The sequence below is a fragment of the Mesoplodon densirostris genome, chromosome 15 (assembly GCF_025265405.1).
Source record: "Mesoplodon densirostris isolate mMesDen1 chromosome 15, mMesDen1 primary haplotype, whole genome shotgun sequence".
Classification (NCBI taxonomy): domain Eukaryota; kingdom Metazoa; phylum Chordata; class Mammalia; order Artiodactyla; family Ziphiidae; genus Mesoplodon; species Mesoplodon densirostris.
In genome coordinates this window covers 10,928,126-10,942,710 of record NC_082675.1, presented here as the reverse complement: position 1 = coordinate 10,942,710, position 14,585 = coordinate 10,928,126, and the positions used below count along the sequence as shown (strand labels likewise).

The 14,585-nt window shown below is 40.9% G+C and overlaps 1 pseudogene; it reads right to left on the bottom strand.

Annotated features, from left to right (window-relative positions):
• Positions 1-1,051: 1,051 nt before the first annotated feature.
• The window catches only part of LOC132503233 (NADH-ubiquinone oxidoreductase chain 5-like), a 35,494-nt pseudogene continuing 21,960 nt past the window's right edge, over positions 1,052-14,585 (bottom strand).

Below are 14,585 nucleotides of genomic sequence, written 5' to 3'. Positions count from 1 at the left end.
GGCTCCGGACGCACAGGCCCTGCGGCCATGGCTCACGGGCCCAGCCGCTCCGCAGCATGTGGGATCTTCCCAGACCGGGGCACGAACCCGTATCCCCTGCATCGGCAGGCGGACTCTCAACCACTGCGCCACCAGGGAAGCCCGAAAAAAACTATTTTTAATTAAAAAATATTGGCTGGAATTCCACCCCATGTTAGGCTGTGTACGGTACTCGTGCCTAGTGGTGGCTGTGATTGTTCTTATAGTCCAGGGAGGGTATGTATGGCATCTTAAATCTTCTACCCTGCATGCAGTATTCTGAACACCAGAGGCAGGGTGGGCATCCAAAGCTTCCAGCTGAGAGAGCTATTATGCGACCCACCTTTCTGAATGGTGCGATCTTTCAGTTGCCCAAACACCCCTTTGTGCCTTTTGTCTGATGTAGCATAAGTACAGCCGTATAGAACATCGGGCAGATGCAGTCTGTTGGACACAAACATGAATTTGTTTTTAAAATGCTCCTTTTCCACCAGTGACAGCAACTTTTCTTCCAACCACTACCCAGCAGAGCACATCACCATATGGCACACACCTCCACCCCTGTGTGAGCGCCTCGAGGACACTTAGATGTGTAGAAATATAAAACATAGTCCATGCCCTTAGGGAGCTCACAGCCTCCTAGGGGAAGCAGATTATATACAACCAGTCAAATTACAGTGTGATGATTATTATGATAAAAGAGGAGAAAGACATATTTCCCCCCCTCCACTCACACATCCTTATGTCACATTCCAAGGCTAGTATAACGGTAGGAGATAGATATTCTTTTAGCACAGTAATGCAGAGAGGATGAGATAATGGGCGGTTAATCTTGGCAGCGTGACGTATCTGATTGCTCTCTTGATGATCAGCCATGAGGGAGGCCAGGGTGAGTACCTCTCATATCCTCCTCGAAGGATCTGTGTCCCCTCCTCATGCCCTAACTTCTAACCCAACAGTGGAACAAAAGGAAGATACACGTGGCTGAAGGATTGCACTGAACCCAGGAAGAATGAGCATTGGCTTCAATAAGCTAAGGGTCCAGAGGGGAGAGGAAGTAGAGAATGAGGGTCCATGCGGAAGAGGCTTCCACGTTGGTGATGCCTCGCGGCTCCGTTTCCTCCACATCTGCACCTTGGCTAGAGGGCCAATTACATGGTGGAGAATAGACACAAAACTGGAGAAACTGACAGCAGCAAGGTGCTGCAAGATTTTAAGAAAGGGTGCTACAGCATTTAGTTAGTTATTCAGTCACTCAACAAATATTTGATGAAGATTTGCTACATATACGTCACTGTGCTAGACGCTGGGGATATATCTGTAAAGGGATGGACAGAATTCCTGTCCTCATGGAGTTTATAGTCTATTGGAAATAGAAGTATCCATTGTCAGAAGAATTGCAGTACCAGTGCCAAGCTCTTGTTTTCTGATTTCCATTCCAATTTTGGCCTACAAATGGTTTTCTTTTAGGCCCTGCTGTCCAGTTTCTTTCAGGCTAGAGTCTGCTGGGTCCCAGCTAATTCGACTGGGGATTACTGACTGCTTGGACATCTGGATTCATTTAGATTCCAAAACTCTAATGTCACCCTGGGAGGCCAATTAGTGTTTGGGCTGGACCTTTGCAGCTTGGTAATGATTCCAGATTTCTGATTTATCATCTCCGTTTCTCTTGTTGAAGGCAGCTGTGAAAGATGCGGTCTGCGCCTCAGCCGCCGGAGAGTCCTCATTAAATTCACACTTGTCCCTGTTGATTAACCAAACCATCTTCTTTATTAGGAACTTCCATCCCTCCACACACCTCACTCCCATGACTGGAAGTTGTAAAAGGCTTTTTTTTTTTTTTTTACTTGAATCATTATGTCCTTCCTCTTGAGGTGCCAAATGTCAGTTCTCTCATAATAGCCAGGCATAAAAAGTAGTGATCCATTGACATAAAAGTAGACTAGACAGAAAAGACTTCCTTCGTGGCCCACAGTGAAGAAGTTGTCTTTATTGCTCCAGAGTGATGATTGTGGAACTGGAACTAGGCCAAATTGAGAAGGGTTTTGTTTTTTTTTTTTTGGCCGGCCATGCAGCATGTAGGATCTTAGTTCCCCAACCAGGGATCGAACCCATGCCCCCTGCAGTGGAAGTGCAGAGTCCTGGCCACTGGACTGCAAGGGAAGTCCCTGGGAAGGGTTTAGGACATTGTTTAATATGCATGTGGGGCAAACTTTGCTTCACATTTATTCCACCACAACTTACTGAGTAACTACCTTGTGCCAGGCATTTGTGCTAGGACCCGGCGATATGTTGGTAAGCAAATCATGGTCCCTGCCCTTGCATAGCTCAGTCTAGTGGGGGAGACAGATAGGTCAACAACAAAAATATAATGCAGTTTATAAATATGACCAATGGGGAAGAGAGGAAAGGCTCTATGAGGAGGAGAGCTCCTTGTTGATTAAAGATTTTTGTAATAGTTCATTGACTGGAGTATATTAGATTAATAATAAAGTCATTATAAGTAGTATTGATGCTGTGACTTGTGTTAGAAAATATTTGGTGGATGCTTCTATAGCTCGTGGGTTGAATTTTTTTTTATTAGAATGAGAATAACAGCTAGTATGTTTATTTCAAATCCGACTCAGGTAAATAACCAGTGTGAGCTAGTTATTACAATTACGGTTCCTAAAATGATGGTCTGTAGAATGATAGTAAAGATAATAAGGTTTATTAGTACAGGAAGGCTATAAACCAACATTTTTGGGGTATGGGCCAGATAACTTATTTAGCTGATCTTTACTGTAGAATGTGGTGTAGTGTGGTAGCCCGAAGAATTTTGAATTCTTTTTTTTTTTTTACATCTTTATTGGAGTATAATTGCTTTACAATGGTGTGTTAGTTTCTGCTTTATTACAAAGTGAATCAGTTATACATATACATATGTTCCCATATCTCTTCCCTCTTGCGTCTCCCTCCCTCCCACCCTCCTTATCCCACCCCTCTAGGTGGTCACAAGGGAATTTTGAATTCTTATGGGTAGGTTCAATTCCTATAATTCAAGAAGTAAGAGACTTTGTTGTTGTTGTTTGTTTTGTTTGATTGTTTTTGGCCGTGCCTCACAGCTTGTGGGATCTTAGTTCCCTGACAGGGGATTGAACCCGGGCCCTGGCAGTGAAAACACCGAGTCCTAACCATTGGCCTGCCAGGGAATTCCCTAGAAGTAAGAGGATTTAAACCTCTATTATTACTCTATCAAGGTAACTCTTTTGTCAGACAAATTTCTTTTTTTTAATTAAAATTTTTTTTTTTATTTTGGCCGTATGGCACGTGGGATCTTAGTTCCCTGACCAGGGATTGAACCTGTGCCCTCTGCGGTGGAAGCTCGGAATCTTAACCGCTGGACTGCCAGGGAAGTCCCACAGACAGATTTCTTATGTTTGTGGTGGGATGCTTAATGTGATGATAGGTAGTGAAACATGTTGTGTGCATAGGGCTAGTGTTAGTGGTAGAAAAACTTTTCATAAGATGGATGAGTTGATCATATCAGAATCATGGGTAGGATGCTTGAATTCACAGAAAGGCAATTGTTAGGAGGAGTGTTTTAATGATGAAATCAGCCGTATACTGGTATGGTACGTAGGGATTATGAAATGCACCTAGAAATAGTATTGTTGTGAAAATATTTATTATAATGATATTGGCATATTCTGCTAGGAAGAATCCAGTGAATGGGGTGCTGCACGTTCTACATTGAAGCCAAATCCGAGTTCTGATTCCCCTTCTGTTGAATCAAATGGGGCTCAGTTGGTTTCTGCTAGAGTGGAAATAAATCATATTATGGCTAAGGGTCAGGATGGGAAAATTAGTCATATGTGCTCTTGTGTAATAATTAGTGTTGAAAGTGTAAATGAAATGTTTATCAACAGGACTGATAATAGAATAACTGCTAGTATTACTTCATATGAGACTGTCTGTGCTGTTGCTTGTGGGGTTCCAATTAGTGTGTATTTTGAGTTTGAAGCCCATCCGGATCAGAGGATAGAGTAAAAGGCTAGGGTTGATATGGCTAGTGTAAATAATACACATAGGTTTATGTTACTTAGTGGGTAGGGTATGGGAAGAGGGACTTATATTGTGAGCGCTAGGGTTAAGGCCAGAATTGGTGCAATGATAAATATAGAAATTGATGATGCTGGTGTTTGTACTGGCTCTTTAATAAATAACTTGCCTGCATCAGCAATGGACTGTAGTAACCCATAGGGGCCGACAATGTTTGACCCTTTTTCAGAGTTACATATAACCTAGAACTTTCTGTCCAATTAATGTGAGGAATGCTACAGTTAGTAGGATGGGGATAATGAGTGAAAGTATGATCATAAACATTTTGTTAGGAAGAGGAATTGAACCTCTGGCAGTAAAGACTTAAACTTTACATAGTTACTGGGTTCTGCCACCCTAACAAACCCTGTTCTTTGAGTAAATTAATTGAATTAAAATGATATCATTAATTAATTTGAAGGTGCTTTTGTTAAGTAGGCCTTATTTCTCTTGTCCTTTTGTACTGGGAGAAATGTATCATAGATAGAAACCTATCTGGATTACTTGGGTCTCAACTCAGATCACTTAGGACTTTAATCATTGAACAAATGAACCATTAATAGCAGTTACACCATTGGGCTGTCCTGATCCAACACTGAGGTCCTAAACCCTGTTGTCAAAGTGAACTCTAGAATAGGATTGTGCTGTTATCTCTAGGGTAACTTGTTCTGTTGATCAATATTTTGGATCAATAAGTGATAACACGTTTTGACCAGTTGGTCTAAATTTCAATCAGTTGGAGGTTATTTTATTCTCTGAGGTCACCCCAACAAAAATTGTTAATCCATTAAAAGCCCTGGTATCCCCTGAGGTTCAGTTATGTTTATTAATATTATTCTTTGGAATAGTTAATTAAAGCTCCATAGGGTCTTCTTGTCTTATATTTTTCTCTCCTCTTCACAGGAGGGTCAATTTCACTGATCAAAAGTAAGAGACAGTAAAAGCCTCATGTGGCCATTCATACAAGTCCTTATTTAGAGAAGAAATGATTTTGCTATCTTTGCATGGTCAGGATACCATGGGCATTATCCACTAGTGTTAGAGGCACTAGGCAGGCAGTGCCTCTAATACTAGTGATGCTAGAGGTGATGTTTTTGGTAAACAGGCAGGGTTTGTGTTTGCCGAGTTCCTTTTACTTTCTTAAATCTTTCCTTAAATGCATGCCTGTGTTGGGTTAATAATCGTTTTAATAAATAATTAAGTGTTGGCTTAGGTTTATTTTATTGTTAACTGTTCATGGGCCATCTGCTCTGATACAGGCTTATGCAAGAATAATCATTTTTGTTACTCACGTTAATAGTACTGCTTCTATTAATAGATTAGTCCAGTATTAAATTAGGAGTTGGTTTATTGTTGGTATTAAGATGAATGTGTTTTGGGCTTCCCTGGTGGCGCAGTGGTTAAGAATCTGCGTGCCAACGCAGGGGACATGGATTCAAGCCCTGGTCCGGGAAGATCCCACATGCCACGGAGCAACTAAGCCCGTGTGCCACAACTACTGAGCCTGAGCTCTAGAGCCTGCGAGCCACAACTACTGAAGCCCACGTGCCTAGAGCCTGTGCTCCGCAACAAGAGAAGCCACCGCAATGAGAAGCCCGTGCAGCACAACAGAGTAGCCCCCGCTCACCGCAACTAGAGAAAGCCCGCGTGCAGCAACGAAGACCCAACGCAGCCAAAAACAAATAAATAAAATAAATAAAATTTTTTAAAAAGATGAATTTTTTTTTTTTTTTCTGGACGCGCAGGCTCAGCGGCCATGGCTCACGGGCCCAGCCACTCTGCGGCATGTGGGATCTTCCTGGACCAGGGCACGAACCCGTATCCCCTGCATCAGCAGGCGGACTCTCAACCACTGTGCCACCAGGGAAGCCCAAGATGAATGTGTTTTGAGTTTGAATGCTTTCTTAATTGGTGGCTGCTTGTAAGCCAATTTTGAAATTGTTTATGTTTCCTTTCTAAGAAAAGCTGTATCCTGTGTATAAAAAGCTGTACTTTTTTAGAGTAACATTTAAAATTGCGTTAAAAGTTATGATTTTAGGGGCTTCCCTGATGGCACAGTGGTTAAGAATCTGCCTGCCAATGCAGGGGACACGGGTTCGAGCTCTGGTCCAGGAAGATACCACATGCCACAGAGCAACTAAACCCATGCGCCACAACTACTGAGCCTGCGCTCTAGAGCCCGCAAGCCACAATTACTGAGCATGTGTGCCACAACTACTGAAGCCTGCATGCCTAGAGGCCATGCTCTGCAACAAGAGAAGCCACCGCAATGAGAAGCCCACGCACCGCACTGAAGAGTAGCCCCTGCTCGCCGCAAGTAGAGAAAGCCCGCGTGCAGCAATGAAGACCAAACGCAGCCAAAAAGAAATAAATTTATTTTTTTTAAATGTTATGATTTTAAAAGTAATATTTAAAGTTGAGCTAACATTCTTTCCTGGACAACCAGCTTATCATCAGGCTCATTAGGCATGTCACCTCTGCTTATAAATCTCATTATTTTGCCACATAGGTGAGTTTGTTCTTGTAAACTGTTCACAAGTAGGTCGTCTGGTTTCGGGTTTAAGTTCCCTCTGTTGAAGTTTTCTCATTAAATCATTATGCAGAAGGTAGAAGGTGTAAGCTTTGCTTTTTGGTACTTTTAATGCTTCTTTCATCATTCTCTTGTGGTACTTTATAGAGCCAAGTTTAAATTTCTGTCTCCTATACTTTAGATGTTGAGTGAATGTTTTATTTAATTTGCTTATGGCAGTTGAATTTGGTGGGAAGTTTGGGCTAGTTTTAGTTCAAAGTGTTCATGCGGTATGAAATCTCGTGCGTATAAATTAGGTGCTTTATGTTTGTCCAAGCACGCTTTCCAATATGCTCACCTTGTGACGACTTGTCTCCTCTTTTATGTTTGGTACTTGTCAATAGCTTTTGGAGAGTCATCCATATTTGAGGAGGGTGATGGGTGATGTGTGTGTACTCCATGGTCTGATTCCATTAAACACTCTATTCTTAATTTACTGCTAAATCTTCCTTTGGTTTTGAGTTTCATAAAAACGTTCATATTAAATTATTTTACATTCTTGAGGTAGAAAATGTAGCCCATTTCTTCCCATCCCATACCTTGACCTAACATTTTTATTTCTGATAATTACGCTTACTATTCTTCCTTTTTAGGGTTTGCTAAAGGTGCTGGGATGTAGACTGTATTATTAGCAAGGGTTGGTGAGGTTTATTGGGGTTTATTGATTATAGAACAGGCTCCTCCAGAGCGGTATGAAGCACCACCAAGTCCTTTGAGTTTTAGGCTTTTGGAGTAGTATTCTGGCAACTAATTTTGTTGTTGTAACTATTTGAGTTTAGGGCTAAGCATAGTTGGGTATCGGATCCCAGTTTGGATCTTAGCTGTCGGGTAGTCAGAAATGTTGAAGTCACCTTTGTAGCTTATTTTTATTGTAGCTATGGCTTTTTACTGCTTAGCTGGGACTTTATTTTGGGGGTGCTCTTTAACATGCTTTATGCCAGATTTCTGTTAATTTGGGTTAATCATATGACCACGGTGGCTACTTTTTGGTGTGCTTGATGCCTGTCCCTTTTACTCTTTTACGGTTTAGAGGGCTTTCTCACTGGGATGCAGATGCTTACATGGGTAACTTTATTAAAAATTAATAGAACGGCTGGGACCAAACCTATGTATTTACGGAGTAGGTAACCTCATGTAGGCATTTTCAGTGACTTGCTTTAATTATTAAGCTACATCAACTGGTTGAGTAGAATTTTGTACATAGAAGATTTGTGTATTTAAGTGATATATTGGTAGTCAGTGTAATAGTTTGGATTGTGTGAAAATTAGTATCGAAATAATTTTTTCTTTTGTGTATTATTAAAATGTGTTTTAATGTATACATTAAAATATACTTAGTTTTGATTTTGTCTGAGGTAAGTGGCAGATCTAGGGGGATGTGTCTGTATAAGCTGTATATATAAGTAATTCATTGGTACAGTTCAGAGGCTGGTTTGTAGTTACGCTAGCTTTGGGTTGGTAAAATGAGGGTAATGTGTTTGTTTAATGAGTTAGCTGAATGTTATATTTTTATATATTTTGCCTTGTTTGGGGGGTTTGGCAGGGTGATGATGGCATATAAAGTGTGAGTTTAGCGAGGGGTAAGGGGAGTTTGATTAAACAGGCTATTTACCAGATATGCGTGTGCATGTGTACGTACGTGTGTATGTATGTGTGTAATTGCTTTATGTCCCATAACCATTGGCTAAACAACACCTGATGGTTGATGATGTCGGTAAATAATATTCAGTTTAAGCTCGGCTACAAGTTGCTGAACTACATTAAGTAAGGCCTTCGACAGCCATAGCGGAGTCACAGCATTCCCACCCACCACCCACCCCACAAATTAAAAAATACCAAATGCATGAAACCAGTTATGTGTGAGCAGGGGCCGATTAGTCATTGGTCCATCAAGATGTCTTATTTAAGGGGAAAGTGTGTGCTGAGATGGCCCTGAAGTAAGAGCCAGATGCCAGATATAGTTCATTCACAGAAACCCCCATGATTTATGGGCCTGGAGCAATAAGAGGGACATGTTTGTGGGCAGGTTGATGGTTTCTCATAGCTTGCTTATTAAGCTCTGGTTATCAGTTATGATAATAAGCATGTTGACTGGAAGTGAGTTGACTCAATGTGGTATGTGCGATTAATAAACGTATATGTCCTATGTAATATCAAGCTGTCCATTTACTTCATGGATATTCACAGGGACAAGGGTTTAATGTGAGTTGACCAGTATAATGTATTCTGTAATGTCAGTAGGATAATGTACATGCTTATAAGCATGGGGCAGATAATTAATGTACGATTATACATATCGGGTATTATGTACAATAAAGCATATATGTACTTACGTATGTGGAAGGTAACAATGCACAAAATACACAGCAGTGTTGGTTTTAATGACGCCATTATTAGTACTTAAAGATAGTGTAAATGTCCCACAACAAATTGTTCAGGGAATAATTTAAGTAGAAATTCAGTTTTGTATGCTGATGGTGGAGCTTGAGCTTCTTCCTTGAGTCTTAGGGAGATGTGTTATTCTCCTTTTCTGGTTTACAAGACCAAGGTAATAAATATACTACAAAGACTCTTCATTTTAGGAGGTTGTTTTCAATGGTGCCTGTTAGTGGTATAAGAACTAGATTAGAAGGAAGTATAAAATAGATGCTAGTTGCCCAATGATAATAAATGGGTGTCAGCAGGTTATCCTCTGATTCATGTTAGTGTTAGTAAATCCACTGTGAATACTCAGAATAGACATTGGCTAAGGGGTCGAGTGCTATATTTCATTGTTTTGATATGTGAAGTATTGGGATAACTGGTAAAATTAGAATTGAGAAGATTAAGGCTAGTACATCTCCTAGTTTGTTGGGAGTTGATTGTGGGATTGCGCATGGGTATAAGAAGTATCAACCTGGTTTGATGTGAGGGGGGAAGTGTTGAGGGTGCTAGCTGGGGTATAGTTGTCTGGGTCCCTTAGAAGTTCAGGTAAGAATAGTACTAGTACCACTGCTAGTAGCATCAGAAATAGGAACAAGGCACAAAGGTTATCTTTGACTGTGTAGTATGGGTGAAATGGGATTTTGTTCATGTTGGATGAGATTCCTGTTGGATTATTAGAGCCTGTGCCATGAAGGAATAATAAGTGGACAACTGCTAAAGCTGCAATAATAAATGGAACGATAAGTGGAAGAAGAAGCGTGTATGGGTGGCTTTGTCAACTGAGAATTCTCAGATTCATTCAACCAGGCTTGTGCCAATGTAAGGAATTGCTGAAAGGAGATTTGTAATGACTGTTGCTCTTTAGAAGCATGTTTGGCCTCATGGTAACACATGAACCTATTACTGTAAATAGTAGGGATGATTCTGATGTCTCATGTTTCTGGGAAAGTGTAAGATCCATAATACACGCCTTGCCCTACATGGATAAATAAGCACATAAAAAATATGGAAGCTCCATTTGCATGTAGATATTGGATAATTCATCTGTAATTTACGTCTCGGCAGATATGGGTTACAAATGAAAGGCAGTTATTGTATCTGATGTACAATGTATTGTTAGGAATAACCCTGTTAAGATTTGTAGAATTAAAGGAATACCTAGTAGGGAACTGAAATTTCACCATTGTTTTTTGAACAATGCATGTGTGTAGATATCTCATGATGAAATATTTTATGGAGCTGGCAGATAGATAAATGTGTTGTTAACAGTTTTAATTAATGGGTGAGATTTCGAATGTTGGTCATTAGTATTCTTATAGTTGAAATACAATGATGATTTTTCATGGCATTGGCCTTGGTTAGATTCTATGTAAGAATAATGATGACACACATTGTATTTATTTTAAATACTATTTTTGTAGTTAGTTTTGTACATTTCTCTTCAAAACCTTCACCTATTTATGGTGGGCTTGGATTAATTGTGAGTGGTGGTGTTGGTTGTGGTATTGTAATAAACTTTGTTGGGTTGTTTTGGGGTCTGATGGTTTAAAAATTTTATCTAGGCGTATATTAGCAGTTTTGGGTTATATAACATCTGCGGCCACTGAGCAGTATCCTGAGATTAGAGTTTCTAGTAAAACCATCCTAGGCATGTTTCTTTCAAGGCTGATAATGGAGCTTGCAGTGGTTCTTTGTATTTTAAAGGATGAAGAAGTAGAGATTGTGTGTAAGTTTAATGGGTTGGGGGATTGAGTGATTTATGAGACTGGAGATTCTGGGTTTTTTAGTGAGGAAGCTATAGGAATTGCTGTGTTATGGTACTCGGCTGGTGATTGTTACTGGTTGGTCATTATTACTGTTGTGCTAATTATGGAAATTACTCGTGGAAATTAAATAGAACTATGCTTAAGGCAAATGTAATGAGGAAGGAGAGGAAATAAACTTTAGGCCTTTTTGGTCTAGGGCTAGTATAGAAATTTTTATTTGGAAAAGTGAGGTAGATTTTGGTAGCACATTTTCTAATCAAATCAGATCTAACAGTGGTTATGTTGATCTTTGACTTGTTGATGGATTTAGATATGGTGAGAGACAGTGTATGATAGTTGGAAAGTATCTGAGAAGATTAGAGAATTTGAATAGGTTTGAAGGATAATTGAAATTTAGGTTTTGTGTATTTTTACACAAAAATCTACACTTGGGGGCTTCCCTGGTGGCGCAGTGGTTGAGAGTCCATCTGCCGATGCAGGCGACGCGGGTTCGTGCCCCGATCCGGGAAGATCCCACATGCCGCGGAGCGGCTGGGCCCGTGAGCCATGGCCGCTGAGCCTGCGCGTCGGGAGCCTGTGCTCTGCAACTGCAACAGGAGAGGCCACAACAGTGAGAGGCCCGCGTACTGCAAAAAAAAAAAAAAAAAAAATCTACACTTGAGTTTGAGTGCCACAGTAAACCCTGAAATAGTCATGGCAAGGGCTGTTAATTTCAAATAATAAGGCATAGTTACCTGTGGAATAGTTGTTGGAGAGATGTTGCTGGAGATAAAGAATCCAGCGAAAACACTTCCAATTAAAAGGCGTTTAGTAAACTTAATTAGGAGTGGATTATTTTCATTAATTTGAGTTAGAGTAGAGAAGCGAGGCTGTCCGAAGAGTGCGAAGAATTGGAGTGCTGTAGACAGTCATTAGGGATGTGGCAGTCAGTGTAATTAGGAGGGTCAGGCACTGGTATAGGGTGTGTTGGGGGTTTCAATGATTAGGTCATTTGAGTAAAAGCCTGTGAGGAAAGACATCCCTGTTAAGGCAAGGCTTCTGATGATGAGAGAGGCTGTGATGAAAGGTATTGCTTTAAACAGACCTCCTGTTTTTCTAATATCTTGTTCGTCATTAGACAGTGAATAATGGATTTGGAGCACATGAACAACATTTCTTTGAACAGTGCGCATGTGCAGACATGGGGGAAGGCTGGTAGGGCTGGTTAATGCCAGTGGTTACTATTTTAAGGCCTCGTTGTCTTGAGGTGGAAAAGGCGACTATTTTTTGGATGTTTTGGGTGAGAGCACAGATTGCCATAAATAAGGCGGTAATGGCTCTTAGGCATCATGTTATTGTTTGGATTGTCTTACTGTTTTCTACTCGTGGATGAAAACGGATAAGTTAGAAAACACCTGCTACAACTATAGTTCTTGAGTGCAGTGGGGCTGAGACTGGAGTGTTGCCCTCTGTTGTTGAGGGAAGTCATGGGTGAAGGCCAAAGTGGGTACATTTTCCAGCTACAGCTAGGAGAAGCCTGATTAGGGGTAAATTAGTGTGATTTAAGTTAAGTCTGAAAATTTGTTATAAATCTCATGCATTTAAGTTGAGTAAGAACCATACTGTTGATATAATGAATCCAATTAGAGACCAATGCGGTTATGTAAAATGACTTGAAGAGAGGTAGTGTTTGTGTCTGTTTGGCCCTACCGTTCATCCCATTAGCAAAAAGGGCATGATTACAGCTAAAAAGTTGGAGAAGATTGTTGGCAGTAACTAAAACTTAGCATAGTGATGAGAAATACAAGTAGATATTTGAAGAATCTATTAACGTTAGGGTCTGAGGTGTATAGTATGTTGAGAACCATATGATTGACCATGTGATGAATTGTGCTACTGGTAGGAATATCACTGAGAAGTAGTCACATTTAGAGCTAAGTGATAGTTTTAGGGTTGGATAGTAAGTAATTCAGTGTCAGTTTGAAATGATTATTTCTTGTCCTGAGTAAATGAATATTGTCATGGGAATTAAGCTGGTAATGAAGGCATATCAGACAATGGTTTTTACACAAAATGGGCATAGGTTACTCTTGTAGACATTGGAGGCTGTGATTTTTTTTTTTTTTTTTCTTTTTGCGGTACGCGGGCCTCTCACTGTTGTGGCCTCTCCCGTTGCGGAGCACAGGCTCCGGACGCGCAGGCCCAGCGGCCATGGCTCACGGGCCCAGCCGCTCCGCGGCATATGGGATCCTCCCAGACCGGGGCACGAACCCGTATCCCCTGCATCGGCAGGCGAACTCTCAAACCACTGCGCCACCAGGGAGGCCCGGAGGCTGTGATTTTAATTGGTAGAGTTAATATAGTCAGTGCGACTGGTGTGGAAGAGGGGAATAAATTTGTTTCTTTTGTTTGGAATTGTACCAGTGTTTTGGTTCCTAAGACTAATGGATCACTCCTGTTCTTTAAGAGTTTGGTTAAATGTGGAGACATAGGGCTTCCCTGGTGGCGCAGTGGTTGAGAGTCTGCCTGCCGATGTAGGGGATGCAGGTTCGTGCCCCAGTCCGGAAAGATCCCACATGCCGCGGAGCGGCTGGGCCCGTGAGCCGTGGCCGCTGAGCCTGCGCGTCCGGAGCCTGTGCTCCGCAACGGGAGAGGCCACAACAGTGAGAGGCCCGCGTGCTGCAAAAAAAAAAAAAAAAAAAAAAAAAAAAAATGTGGAGACATAAATTAGCAGTTCTTGTATACTTTTTCGGTAAATAAGAAGCTTTGAGCTTTTGTTATTAGATGCACAATTTAATGTTTTTGTCAAACTATATTTACAGTACATGGGTCTCAAAATAATTTGGGGGTTGAGTGATACTAGAAGGGGTAATAGGTGCAGAGTTAGGAAGGTGTTTTCTCATGTAAATGTTGTGTTATGATTAGAATACCTAGAGAGTCTAAGGCAGTAATGCCTGCCTTAATTCCTATTAGGACGATGGTGATGTTGGAACATGAAAAAGATGTTATTACTACCAGTAGTTCTCTGATTAAGTCAGTTGTTGGGGGGTAATGCTAGGTTCCTAAGACTTGCTAGTAGTCATCGTGTTGCCACTAGTGGAAGAGACGTCTGTAGGCCACAGGCTAAAATTATGGTTTGGCTCTGAATATGTCTGTAATTTGAATTTGCCAGGCAGAATGATATATAGATGACGTGAGGCCATGGGCAGTTATTAGGGTGGTAGCCCCTGTATAACTTCAACATGTTTGGGTGAGGTTAGCTACAGTGACAAGTGCTATGTGTCGAATGGATGAGTAGACGATGAGTGATTTTAAGTCTGTTTGGCACAAACAAATTGAGCTGGTTATGATTATTCCTAATGTGACGGGTGGATATGCTGTGTGGTTTGTTAAGGGGTGTAGGGTCATTGTGATTCGTAGCATACCGTGGCCCCCAAGTTTGAGTAGTATGGCTGCAAGAACTATAGAATGGGGGCTTTGACATGTGCTCTTGGCAGTCAGAGGGGTGCTTTTGCTATAAAAGTTATTATGCATGCTAGTCATATGAAAATACTGGATAAAGAGTTAGATATTGCTTGGGTTCAGTGTTGGATTATTAAAAAGTTTAGTGAACCTATAGTATTTTGGATATGTACGAGAGCAACTAGAAGTGGAAGAGGCGCTATTGATACTAGTGTGTAAAATAAAAAGCAAAGTCCCTGATTAAGTCATTCTGTTTGGTTTCCTCAGGAGATAATAATAATGTTGGG